Consider the following 14,534-nt stretch of genomic DNA (forward strand, 5'->3'; position numbering starts at 1 on the left):
TATTTGAATTTAATATCATTTAAAGCTTTGTAAAAATAATAATTTTTTTTTAGAATTCTGTTTTTTTTTGTTGTAATTCAAATAATTATATTACCGAGAAAAAAATTATCAAGAAAAAGAGTTTTTTTAACATAATATTGAATTTATGTCCAATTTTATTTAAAACTTTGAAGTAAGTGAAATAAATAACAAGATTTTATATATATATATATATATATATATATATATATATATATATATATATATATATATATATATATATATATATATATGTATATATATATATATATATATATATATATGTATATATATATATATATATATATATATATATATATATATATATATATATATATATATAAAATTACTATTTTTTTAATTATTTGATCTTTTCAGCTTTAAAAAATGTTGAAACTTTTATCAACCCACATTTATTTTGTTTAGTTTTCGGACCATGAAATATAGAGGTGGGGTAAAACACCTAAAAAAATACATTTCCTCTAATATATTTAACGAAACCTACTTTTAATATGTAAGTTTATTTAATAATGAATCAATACCGAAAAATTCAGGAAAATATGACTATTATTTGATTTTTACTAGATTTTTAAAACATGGGTGTGTCAACAGGTTAAAAACGTCACAACATAGAAATGTTATTTTAAAGCGTCGATAATGTAAACGCGATTTTTGTCTCGCATTTTCATTATTTTTGTATGCTGTAAACATTTTTTAAAAAATATTAGCAGTTTATTTGAAGCTTTTTCTTTTAAATGGTAAAAAAGTTAGGATGATAATATTAATTTAAATTACAATTATATCGTGTTACATATGGGGGGGGGGTTAAAACTGTTGGAGATACCTAGTAGTCTAAAATGAAAAAAAAAAAAAGAAGAAATTGACATTCTCACAACATTCGCGTTATTAACTCAACATCTTAACTTCACCATATGATCGTTGTTGTCAAATACTCAACCGCGTTCTCTTCTACAATTCGTCCTTCTTATTGCAACCACTCCCCTCATATGCAAATTATATTTTGAAACCACAGATCTTACTTGAGATCATCACTGAGAGAAAGTGCTCTGTTCATCAAATGAGTCAGTGCACAGTTATGTTAAATGATTATTTTGGGGACTTCAAATACCATGTTATTTTGAATATTTGCTCAGCGATTTATTGTTGGATGAAATATCCTCATGTCAGTCTATCCTGACAAACTCTTGTATAAAGAAACCAAAAATACTCAAGGATCATGTCTAGTAGGCAAACATACTACATTGCGCGTTCGAGAGTTGGATTCTACTGCTATGTCTTTGTTTAGACAAATCTCTAAGGTTTTTTGTTTTCTTCTTATCTGGATACATTGCGTTCACTAACAAATAAATAGGAGGAAGTCCAGGGAGGATCACAGTTGTTCTAATGGAGAATGTTATAAGATGTAATCTTCCAAAAGATTATTTCAGATGAAACAAAAGACTTGTTAGAGAAGTAAGCAATAGAGTTAGTCCTCAATTTCCAAGGATGGAATTAGTACTTTAGCCCTTTCTTTTTAGTTCGCAGGAAAGACGGAGAGATCCATCCTATTCTTTACTTTAGAGAAATAAATTCCAATTACATCTTTAAATGAATTCACATTTAAAGTTAATACTTTCAAGATTGTTAGCCAGTATGTAAGAAGGAGCATTAAAAAAATTGTTATAGTAACGGTTAGATTAATGATTACAACAATGATTACAATAATTATGACAATAATGATTACAACGATAATTACAATATTGGTTACAATAATTATCACGATAATGATTACAACAATGATAACAATAATGATTACAATAATGATTACAATAATGATTACAATAATGATTACAACAATGATTACAATAATGATTACAATAATGATTACAACAATGATTACAATAATGATTACAATAATGATTACAACAATGATTACAATAATGATTACAATAATGATTACAACAATGATTACAATAATGATTACAATAATGATTACAACAATGATTATTATAATGATTACAACAATGATTACAATAATGATTACAATAATCATTACAATAATGATTACAACAATGATTACAATAATGATTACAACAATGATTACAATAATGATTACAACAATGATTACAATAATGATTACAATAATGATTACAATAATGATTACAACAATGATTACAATAATGATTACAATAATGATTACAATAATGATTACAACAATGATTACAATATGATTACAACAATGATTACAACAATGATTACAATAATGATTACAATAATGATTACAACAATGATAACAATAATGATTACAATAATGATTACAACAATGATTACAACAATGATTACAATAATGATTACAATAATGATTACAACAATGATTACAATAATGATTACAATAGTGATTACAACAATGATTACAATAATGATTACAATAATGATTACAACAATGATTATTATAATGATTACAATAATGATTACAACAATGATTACAATAATGATTACAATAATCATTACAATAATGATTACAAAAATGATTACAATAATGATTACAACGATGATTACTATAATGATTACAACAATGATTACAATAATGATTACAATAATGATTACAACAATGATTACAATAATGATTACAATAATGATTACAATAATTATTACAATAATGATCACAACAATGGTTACAATAATGATTACAACAATGATTACAATAATGATTACAACAATGATTACAATAATGATTACGACAATGATTACAATAATGATTAAAACAATGATTACAATAATGATTACAATAATGATTACAATAATGATTACAATAATGATTACAATAATGATTACAATAATTATTACAACAATGATTACAATAATAATTGCAATAATGATCACTATAATGATTACAACAATGATTACAATAATTATTACAACAATGATTACAGCAATGATTACAATAATGGTTACAATAATGATTACAACAATGATTACAACAATGATTACAATAATGATCACAATATTGATTACAATAATGCTTACAATAATGATTACAACAATGATCACAATAATGATTACAACAATGATCACAATAATGATCACAATAATGATTACAATAATGATTACAATATTGATCACAATAATGATTACAACAATGATTACAATAATGATTATAATAATTATTACAATAATGATTACAATAAAGATTCCAACAATAATTATAATAATGATTACAATAATTAGTACAACAATGATTATAGTAATGATTACAACAATGATCACAATAATGATAACAATAATGATTACAACGACGATTACAATATTGGTTACAATAATTATCACAATAATGAACACAATAATAATTACAATAATGATTACAACAATAATTGCAACAATTATTACAATAATGATTACAATAATTATTACAATAATGATTATAATAATGATCATGATAGTGATTACAATAATGATTACAACAATGATTACAATAATAATTACAATAATGATTACAATAATTATCACAATAATGATTACAATAATGATTACAATAATGACTACAACAATCATTACAATAATGATTACAATAATGATTACAACAATGATTACAAAAATTATTACAAGAAAGATTACAATAATGATTACAACAATGATTACAACAATGATTACAATAATGGTTACAATAATGATTACAACAATGATTACAACAATGATTACAATAATGATTACAATAATGATTACAACAATGATCACAATAATCATTACAACAATGATCGCAATAATGATTACAATAATGATCACAATAATGATTACAATATTCATTACAACAATGATTACAACAATGATTACAACAATGATCACAATAATGATTACAATAATGATCACAATAATTATTACAACAATGATTACAATAATTATTACAACAATGATTACAACAATGATTACAACAAAGATTACAACAATGATTAAAATAATGATCACAATAATGATCACAATAATGATTACAACAATGATTACAATAATGGTAACAATAATGATTACAACAATGATTACAACAATGATTACAATAATAATCACAATAATGATTATAACAATGATTACAATAGTCATCACAATAATGATTACAACGATAATTACAATATTGGTTACAATAATTATCACGATAATGATTACAATAATAATTACAATAATGATCACAATAATGATCACAATAATGATTACAACAATGATTACAATAATGGTAACAATAATGATTACAACAATGATTACAACAATGATTACAATAATAATCACAATAATGATTATAACAATGATTACAATAGTCATCACAATAATGATTACAACGATAATTACAATATTGGTTACAATAATTATCACGATAATGATTACAATAATGATTACAATAATGATCACAATAAGGATTACAACGATAATTAAAATATTGGTTACAATAATGATTACAACGATAATTACAATAATGGTTACAATAATTATCACGATAATGATTACAACAATGATTACAATAATGATTACAACAGTGATTACAATAATGATTACAATAATGATTATAACGATGATTACATTAATTCTCACAATAATAAATCAAATAATGATTACAACAATGATTACAATAATTATTACAATGATGATGACAATATTGGTTACAATAATTATCACAATAACGAACAAAATAATGATTACAATAATGACTACAACAATAATTACAATAATGATTACGATAATGATTATAATAATGATTACAATACTGATTACAATAATGATTATAACAATAATTATAATAATGATTACAATAATGATTACAATAATGATTACAACAATGATTACAACAATGATCACAATAATGATAACAATAATGATTACAACGATGATTACAATATTGGTTACAATAATTATCACAATAATGATTACAATAATGATTACAATAATGATTACAACAATAATTGCAACAATGATTACAATAATCATTACAACAATTATTACAATAATGATTATAATAATGATCATAAAAGTGATTACAATAATGATTACAACAATGATTACAATACTGATTACAATAATGATTACAATAATTATCACAATAATGATCACAATAATGATTACAATAATGATTATAATAATTATTACAATAATGAGAAAAACAATGATTGCAATAATGATTACAACAATGATTACAATAATGGTTAAAATAATAATTACAATAATAATCACAATAATGATTACAACAATGATTACAATAATGATCACAATAATGATTACAACAATGAATACAATAATGATTACAACAATGATCACAATAATGATTACAATAATGATTACAATAATTATCACAACAATGATTACAATAATGATTACAATAATGATTACAATAATTATCACAATAATGATTACAATAATGATTACAATAATGATTACAATAATTATTACAATAATTATTACAACAATGATTACAATAATGATTACAATAATTATCACAACAATGATTACAATAATGATTACAATAATTATCACAATAATTATTACAATAATGATTACAATAATGATTACAATAATTATTACAATAATTATTACAATAATGATTGCAATAATGATTACAACAATGATTACAATAATTATTACAACAATGATTACAATAATTATTACAATAATTATCACAATAATGATTACAATAATGATTACAATAATGATTACAATAATTATTACAATAATTATCGCAATAATGATTACAATAATGATTACAATAATTATTACAATAATTATTACAACAATGATTACAATAATTATTACAATAATTATTACAATAATGATTACAATCATGATTACAACAATGATTACAATAATGATTACAACAATGATTACAATAATTATTACAACAATGATTACAACAATGATTACAATAATGATCACAATAATGATTACAATAATGATTACAATAATGATTACAATAATTATCACAATAATTATTACAACAATGATTACAATAATTATTACAATAATGATTACAATAATTAGTACAATAATTATTACAATAATTATCATGTTATATATAGGTTTTTCATTATTATTATTATTGTTGTTATTCTTGTTGTTGTTGTTATGAATTATTAAAAGTGATTCTTAGAGACTTAGAGAGTCTTATTAAGAGAGAGTCTTATTAAGAGCGATGTTGCGTTCTGTGTTCGTGTTATGAAGATATTCATATATATAAAATGTTCATACTTAGAAGTGTTTTATTGAGGAGGTAGTGTTGAGACAGTCTTATTGTTCACATTCCAGTTATGAGATGTCGAGACATTGTGTATGTAAAGACATTTTAAAACACATGATATATAAGACATATAATTACAATTTCACTTTTTGGTAGAATTACAACACAAAGACGACGTTTATAAAACACATGATGGGTTTATTTCTTCTTCGAATGGTCGTGGTTTTCTTAGTCAGGAATTCAAAGTTTTACATTCTGTGTTTCAAAGGTGACCGTCTCGCTTCCAGACGTTCGACTCCCATCTCTGGACTCCATACTGTCGTCTCTCGTCCTCAGGCTCTCTCTCAGACTCCCTCTGCTTAACTCTAAAGTTTCTAACTATATCGAGAACTTCCCATTTTCCATGACGTCATACACATGTTAAAACATGTGTCTTCTTTCACGTGTTCTGGAAATGCGTGTCCAAAACTTTTTCATTTGTTTACAAAAGGAATTGTAACCTATAGTTCCAGTAACTTATATTTCCAATATGTTAAAAATATGTTTATTAAATTATTCTATAGTTGCATTCCTTTTCTTAAAACTATTTTATCTCTAAGCTAAAAAATGGGTTGTTTTTACATTCCATTTGCTAATTCTCTCTCGTAATCTATGTCTAAACCTAAATTACGAGGTTCGAATTTCGTCTATTCTATTTCATTTTCATTTTAACTAAATCTCTCTATTTTGATACTTACATGAAAAGGAGACAGCCCTTATCATGTAAACATCACAATAATGATTATAATAATGATTACAATAATGATTACAATAATTATCACAATAATGATTACAATAATGATTACAATAATTATCACAATAATGATTACAATAATGATTACAATAATAATTACAATAATTATCACAATAATGATTACAACAATGATTACAACAATGATTACAACAATGATTACAATAATTATCACAATAATTATCACAATAATGATTACAATAATGATTACAATAATTATCACAATAATTATCACAATAATGATTACAACAATGATTACAATAATTATCACAATAATGATTACAACAATGATTACAATAATTATCACAATAATGGTTACAATAATGATTACAATAATTATCACAATAATTATTACAATAATGATCACAACAATGATTACAATATCGGTTACAATACTTATCAGAATAATGATCACAATAATGAACACAATAATGATTACAATAGATCTGAAGAATGTTTACTTTTATGTTTCTGTTTTTCCAGGTCACAGATTTTTTCTTTCATCCCACTTTTAAATGAATCACTAATTTAAAGTGTTCACAAGATCATATTTGCACTACAAAACATTTTCACAAGATCATATTTGCACTACAAAACATTTTCACAAGATCATATTTGCACTACAAAACATTTTCACAAGATCATATTTGCACTACAAAACATTTTCACAAGACCATATTTGCACTAAAAAACATTTTAAAGTCTCGGCATGTACATACAAGGTGAAACAATAAAATGTTTCATCCTTTAAAAAAACAACACTTCAGCTTTATTTAAAAACTTTTATTGAAAAAATGAAATTAAGAAAAAGGAAATTTTACAGCAAAACATTTTTATATCTAAAATTTTATAAGAACATAAAAGTTATTTCTAATTAGTAAATGTTTATGCAAATTCAAGTTTGGGTAAAGACAATTGATTAAATAGTCATAAATCAAAATGTTTGTATGTGAGTATTTGGCAGCGTGGTATTGTGAATGTGTGTACATTTACTTGTTCTGTTAATGTGTGTATAGATGTGTGCAACAATCTGTTCACCTGACTCTTGCTATTGTGTAAGAATGTGTGTGTGAGATGAAGAAATCTTGTATGTGGGTCAGTGAAGATTCCTTTCCATGTAACTTCTCCCATCTAAAGACATGGAATGGGGGTTGTAGAGAATAAATTCTTGGAGTCCTGTTCAAGATGCGACAGGCTGAATAAATTTCCAGTTTTTGACTGTTTGTTTTATATAGTTTCTTAGTTTGTGCTTACTACTTTCACATAAACGTGTTACTTTGGAGATTTGAAACAATTTTACATTGGGTGAAAATACTTTGAGTTAACACGTTCTTGTGAAAACATACTTGTGATAAAGAGAGCGAATCCAAACAGACTGGAGAAAGAAAGTGGTAAGCTATTAGAGCTATTTGTTTTTTAGTATTGCTTCGTGATTCAGTTTATTTGTACAAAACACGATTGGATTGTATAAAAATTTTTGAATTTTATTAAAAATTTGGTGGTTAGTGAGATTTAGCATGCGGGAATCACCCTTTATGTTGCCAAAATTAATATTTACTATAGTGACGTAAAATATGAAACAAAACAGTAAAAAAAAAAAAAAAATGATCAAATGGAAAAGATCAAATGGAAAATATCGCATCTCACCTTTAACGGTGAACCTGTTAAAACTAATCATTTAATGTATGCCAGGAATAAATATGTTCAGATTTTGCCTTTATTTTAGACGAGCAAAATTGCGGCAAATTATTTCCCTTTTTTTTTTTTTATTTTTTTTTATTACAATTTCTCATATGCTAGCTTTCTTTCTTACCGTTCGCTTTCGATGTTGGAGATAACCAGCTCTTTAAAACGGCGACTTTGGATTAAGACAAAAAATGCCTCAGTTTAGAGAAATTTCTTCTCTTCTTGCCGAGGACATGTGGGCAATTTTTTTTTTTACTAAGTATTAAAAAGAAAGAAACAAGACGACGACGACGAGGAAATTCAAATTTGCTTTACATAGTGTAAGGGAAGTAACTCAAAAAAATATTACATCGGTTATTTCCCTTGGAAATTATTTTCTAATTTTTCCAGAGAAATTTAAGAAGATTTAATAGGTGTATCCTTATACTAAGATGAGAAGATGAGAGAAAAAAATTAGACAAAAATATTTGCGCATTGTTGAAAAAAAAAAAAAATTGGATTATTTGGATTATCAGAAATACTGCTCTCATCTTGAGTACTATTCTCACAACGTTTTTAGCTGATGCAACCTCCGACCTTTAGATGTGTCTTGTTAAACTCGAGAATCTTTTTGTTTAACTTGAGAATATGCAAGGAATTTTGAATTATTTAATCCGCTCTCGTTTTATCAGTAATGATCGCGTATAAAAAGTAATTTGCATTTTTACTCTTAGTATTGCCCACACTGAGAATTAAATCTGCAACCTCCAGAAGAATGTCACCCAGTCCAGTACTGACTTTTCCTTAGAATTTCATCCGTTGCGCAACAGGTTGTTGCGGACCAAATACAAATAATACAAATTATCAGTTCTCATCTAAAAGGAATCAGAAAGCACGTTCAAAATAAAACAGGTGCTACAAATCCAAGGGGGATAACTAAAATTCAAGGGAGATAACTCTTTATACAATAAAGATTATTTTTAGAGTTATGCGGGATCTCATTCAGTTATGCAAAATACAGCCGTTATTTTACAATTCTGTTTGCAACAGTTTAGAAATTATATCAAAATAAGAAATTATATTTTCCCATTTAAAAAGATGCAAATACGAAATAAACCATAAATTACGATTCTGTTAATAATTATTATTTATTGGCAGGAAAACCCTGTGTTGTTACTCAAGATTAAATGAGGAACGTGTGCACTGTGCAGTGCAGTGCAGTCCCCCTCGCCCCCAGGCTCGTGTGCAAATAAACGGACATTTATTCATTCCAATTTTCCCGCGCATTTTTCAAAAAATATGTTCTAGCAACGGCATAATTTCAAATACGGCCGCACACTTTTTCTCACAACAACAAAAGTAAAATGAACATATTTCTGGTGGACGTAGTTGACGACAGTATCACGTGACACAAGCGATGAATGAGAAAATTTAGAAGATTGTCTTTTTAACGCTTTTCCAAAAACCAAAATATCAGCAGTAGCAATCTTGTTTTGGAGCCGGTCCAAAATGTATAAAAACGCATCAAACATTCTTTCTTTCTTTTTCCCTTCTGGCTTCGATGTCACACGAGAATGCCTCTCGTTTTCATAACATCGTCGCTGTCAAATCTGTCGAAACCATAATTACACACACCATGCAGGCACGCAAAAAATCACACTTATGCCCACACGCTCCAATTTCCGTACATTTTCTATATCGTTATTTATTTCTTCACTAGAAGACAAACTACCAAGTTCCCATAGCAGAGGAGGATATCCATAAAACAGCCTTGACCACACCATTTGGACTTTACAAATTCACTCACATACCCTTCGGACTTCGAAACGCAAGTCAAACTTTCCAACTCCTAATAGACAAGGTTTTCAGAGGATAGCCATTCATATTTGCACATGTGGAAGACGTCTTGATTGCTAATAAAAACCTTGATGAACATAAAACAGCACATGGAGCAAGCTTTCCAGAGATTATCTCATTATGGCCTAAAATAAATGTTGAAAAATGCATCTTCAACCAATCAGAAGTTAACTTCCTCGGACACACTATCGACAAGGGCGGAATCTCACCACTACCCCAAAAAGTGCCATTGCTAATTTTCCACAGCCCACATCTGATCGACAAGTCCGTCGATCTATAGGAATAATCAACTACTACAGGCGATTCTTACCCAACTGCTCTGAAATTCTCGCGCCACTAACATCGCTGTTGCAGAACAAGACCAAGAACCAACAGTTAACATTAGATGGACCAGCCTTAGCAGCTTTTACTCAAGCTAAGGAAGCCCTAACAAACTTTTACTCAAGCTAAGAAAGCCCTAGCAAACTTCACAAATGACAAGGAAGATACCAGACTCACAGTTACAACGGATGCGTCAGACGTAGCCGTACACCAGCTGACCGATGATGGTATAACCCTATATCATTTTTTTCGTCTAAGCTAAACAAACACAAAGAAAATACAGTACATTTTCGAAGGAATTGTTGCAATTTACCTGGCGATTAAACATTTCAAACACATCTTGGAAGGCAGAAATTTCACGATCTACACAGATCACAAACCGTTAACTTATGCGCTACACACATATGTGAACAAATATGACCCATGAAAGATCAGACATCTCGATTACATTGCACAGTACTCCACGTATATAAGATGTGTGAAGGGCCAGGAGAACATTGTAACAGACGCCTTATCCAGAGCCATGATCACTTCTCTAAATTCCAGCTAAGCGGAATCGATAGCACAAGAACAGGAATCAGACACAAAAGATGTTCAGGAAAACACATCCTTACAACTCAAAAAAATGCCCGTACCCTCGAGTACAGTGATTGTTTATTGCGACACAACAAAGAAACAACCATGACCATACATACCACCTAGCTTCAGACGACAAGTTCTCCAACATCTTCACAATTTATCTCACCCAGGAAAAAAAGCTACTCTAAAGCTAATTACGCAACGTTTCGTGTGGCCGAATATGAACACAGATATTCGAAATTGGACTAAGACGTGCATACCTTATCAAAAGCACAAAATTCACAGACACACGAAATCACCACTAGGTTCCTTTAGCACACCCGATGCTAGATTCACCAACATCCACATCGATTTTGGTAGGACCGTTACCCAGTTAAAAGGGACACACCCACATCCTGACTATCGTCGATAGATTCAGCAGATGGCCTACTGCCATAGCCGTTAAGGATATTTCGGTGGCAACAATAGCCAGAGCCATACTTCAGGACTGGATAGCCATTTTCGGAGTGCCCACAGTCATTACGAAAGACAGAGGTTTGCAGTTCCAATCGACACTTTTTGCGGAATTTAATCAATTACTGGGAACGAACCACATCAAGACTATGGCATCCTCGAATGGTTTGGTTGAACGTTTACACAGACAGTTAAAAACCTCCCTGGCAATGGGTCTGAACAGCACAGACTGGGCAGACAATATACCATTGATACTATTAATGATACTGAACTCTGTAAATGAAGACTTACAAAGCACACCGGCAGAAGTAGTTTTCAGTTCCACTTTGACTCTACCAGGTCAATATTTTGATCAGCACACGGAGATCTCACCTACAACCACAAAGTTGAAAGACAAAATGTTTTGTCTAAATTTCACACTAACCAGGAGGACAGACAGACAATCCTATATCCCAAAAGATCTTCATATCACCAAACACATATTTGTCAGGAACGACTCAATGAAAAAGCCATAGTGTCCAAATTATTTGGGGCCATACCCAGTTCTGGACAGGCAGGATAAATATTTCACTGTTTCAAAAAACGAAAAAGGGACAGTATCGTGTTGAACCAACTGGCATACATAGAAGATTTTCAGATCATTCACCCACTGAAGCAACCTCTTACAGAACCTACTGTTGTACAGACTACCAAAACGAAAACTGGCAGGAAAGTACACTAGCTGAAACGTTTTAAGGAAATACGTTACATATTGAAATACACACACACACACACACACACACACACACACACACACACACACACACACACACACATATATATAGATATATATAGTTTTTTCTTTTTCTCTCATATAAAAATAGTTTTTTCTTTTTCTCTCATATAAAAACGTTATTATTTCGAAATTATTATTTAACATGGGAAGAGTGGGGGGTGTTTTGCAACTATTCTTTATTACAACTATACTGTCGCTATTTTCTTACAATTAAACAACTTTAACCCGTTGACAAACATAAGAACAATTGTAGTAAAGCGATGGCTACTACTACTACTACTACTACTACTACTACTACTACTACTACTATTACTACTACTATTACTACTACTACTACTACTACTACTACTCTCTATGCGTCTCTTTTCCTTCCTTCCTTCCTTCTTTTTTTATTTTTTGTTTACATTTCTAGATACAAAATAGTTGTGTGAGAACGGTGAATTTGTTGACACATTTACTTATCTGTTTCAATATTAGTTTTATTTTATTTTATTTATTTAGGTTTTATTTTTTTGCTTCAGGTTTTATTAATTTTTTTTTTTTTAGATAGAAGTTTCTATAACTTGGTTGAAGGATTCCAATATGGGTTTTTCATTCTTATATTTCTCATCGGTAGGTTCATGTGCGTTTTTGCGGCTAAATGACTTTCGTCGGCTTTTGATTCGTAGGAAAATCATGTTTAATTTTCGATTTTTGAGCAATTATTCGGAAAAATAGGTAACTTTACAAGAATAGGGAGGATTTTTTTTTTCATGTTTGAGTGATCCGTCCGTGATTTTTCATTTTAATATACTTTCATAGAAATGTTTCTGTTATGTCAAAAAACCCCTATTTTCTTTACGTCACAAGTGTCACACTCATACATGAATTCCATAGCCAATATAACATACTGACCCAACGGGTCACGGGTAGTCTAGTATATATATATATATATATATAATTTCATATCTAAATGTCATTTAGCCAGTTTTTCTATATTTGAATTTTAGCCCTTCTCCTTTTTGATGAGAAGCACTTACATTCCACATGCCATGGCCTAAAGACGATTTTTTTGTTAATTTTATTCTTAACTTTTCCTTATTGTTCTGGTGATATAATAAAGTTATATATAACTTTTATTCCTTATCTTTCATGTAATATTATATATATATATATATATATATATGTATATATATATGTGTGTGTGTGTGTGTGTGTGTGTGTGTGTGTGTGTTTTCTTTTTCAATATTGCTTATTCCCCAAACGACATTTCTTGTTATAATAAAATTATATATAACTTTTTCATCTTTCATTTAATATTATCCTTCTAATAGTGTGGAGCATTTCTTATTTTGATAAGGTTTGCTTGTTAAAGATTTACCCTTGGATAACTTAATATATATATATATATATATATATATATATATATATATATAAATTTAAAGGAGATTAGAATAATAGTCTAAAGAGCTAAGTGTATTTTAATGTAATAGTGAAATTACTAGTTTAATTAAAATACAGGAAATGCTCGTTGTAATTTAGATATATAATAAGCTCGATAGTTAAATGTCCTAAAGCTAATTCAATATTAAGTAATGTGATCTATAATTTAAAAGTTTTAAAAAATTTTTTAAATTTAAAAATCAAAATTTAATTAAATTAAAAATCAGTTTCATAAGAAGGAACAACAACAAAGTCAATTATCTGTACGATCGTTTCGGAAATCCGTGCTTTTTATTTGTGGTATACATGAAGTCACGTAGAACAATTATACATAGTTTTTTTGGTAAGCACGGTCTCCTCATCAGCAAATTTAGGAGGATTTCTATTGAATTGAAAAGACACCAAAAATAAACCTAGCATTAACAGTAAGGCAGATGAATCTGAAA

This window comes from Euprymna scolopes, chromosome 16 (assembly GCF_053919585.1).
Source record: "Euprymna scolopes isolate OS-2025 chromosome 16, ASM5391958v1, whole genome shotgun sequence".
Taxonomy (NCBI): Eukaryota; Metazoa; Mollusca; class Cephalopoda; order Sepiida; family Sepiolidae; genus Euprymna; species Euprymna scolopes.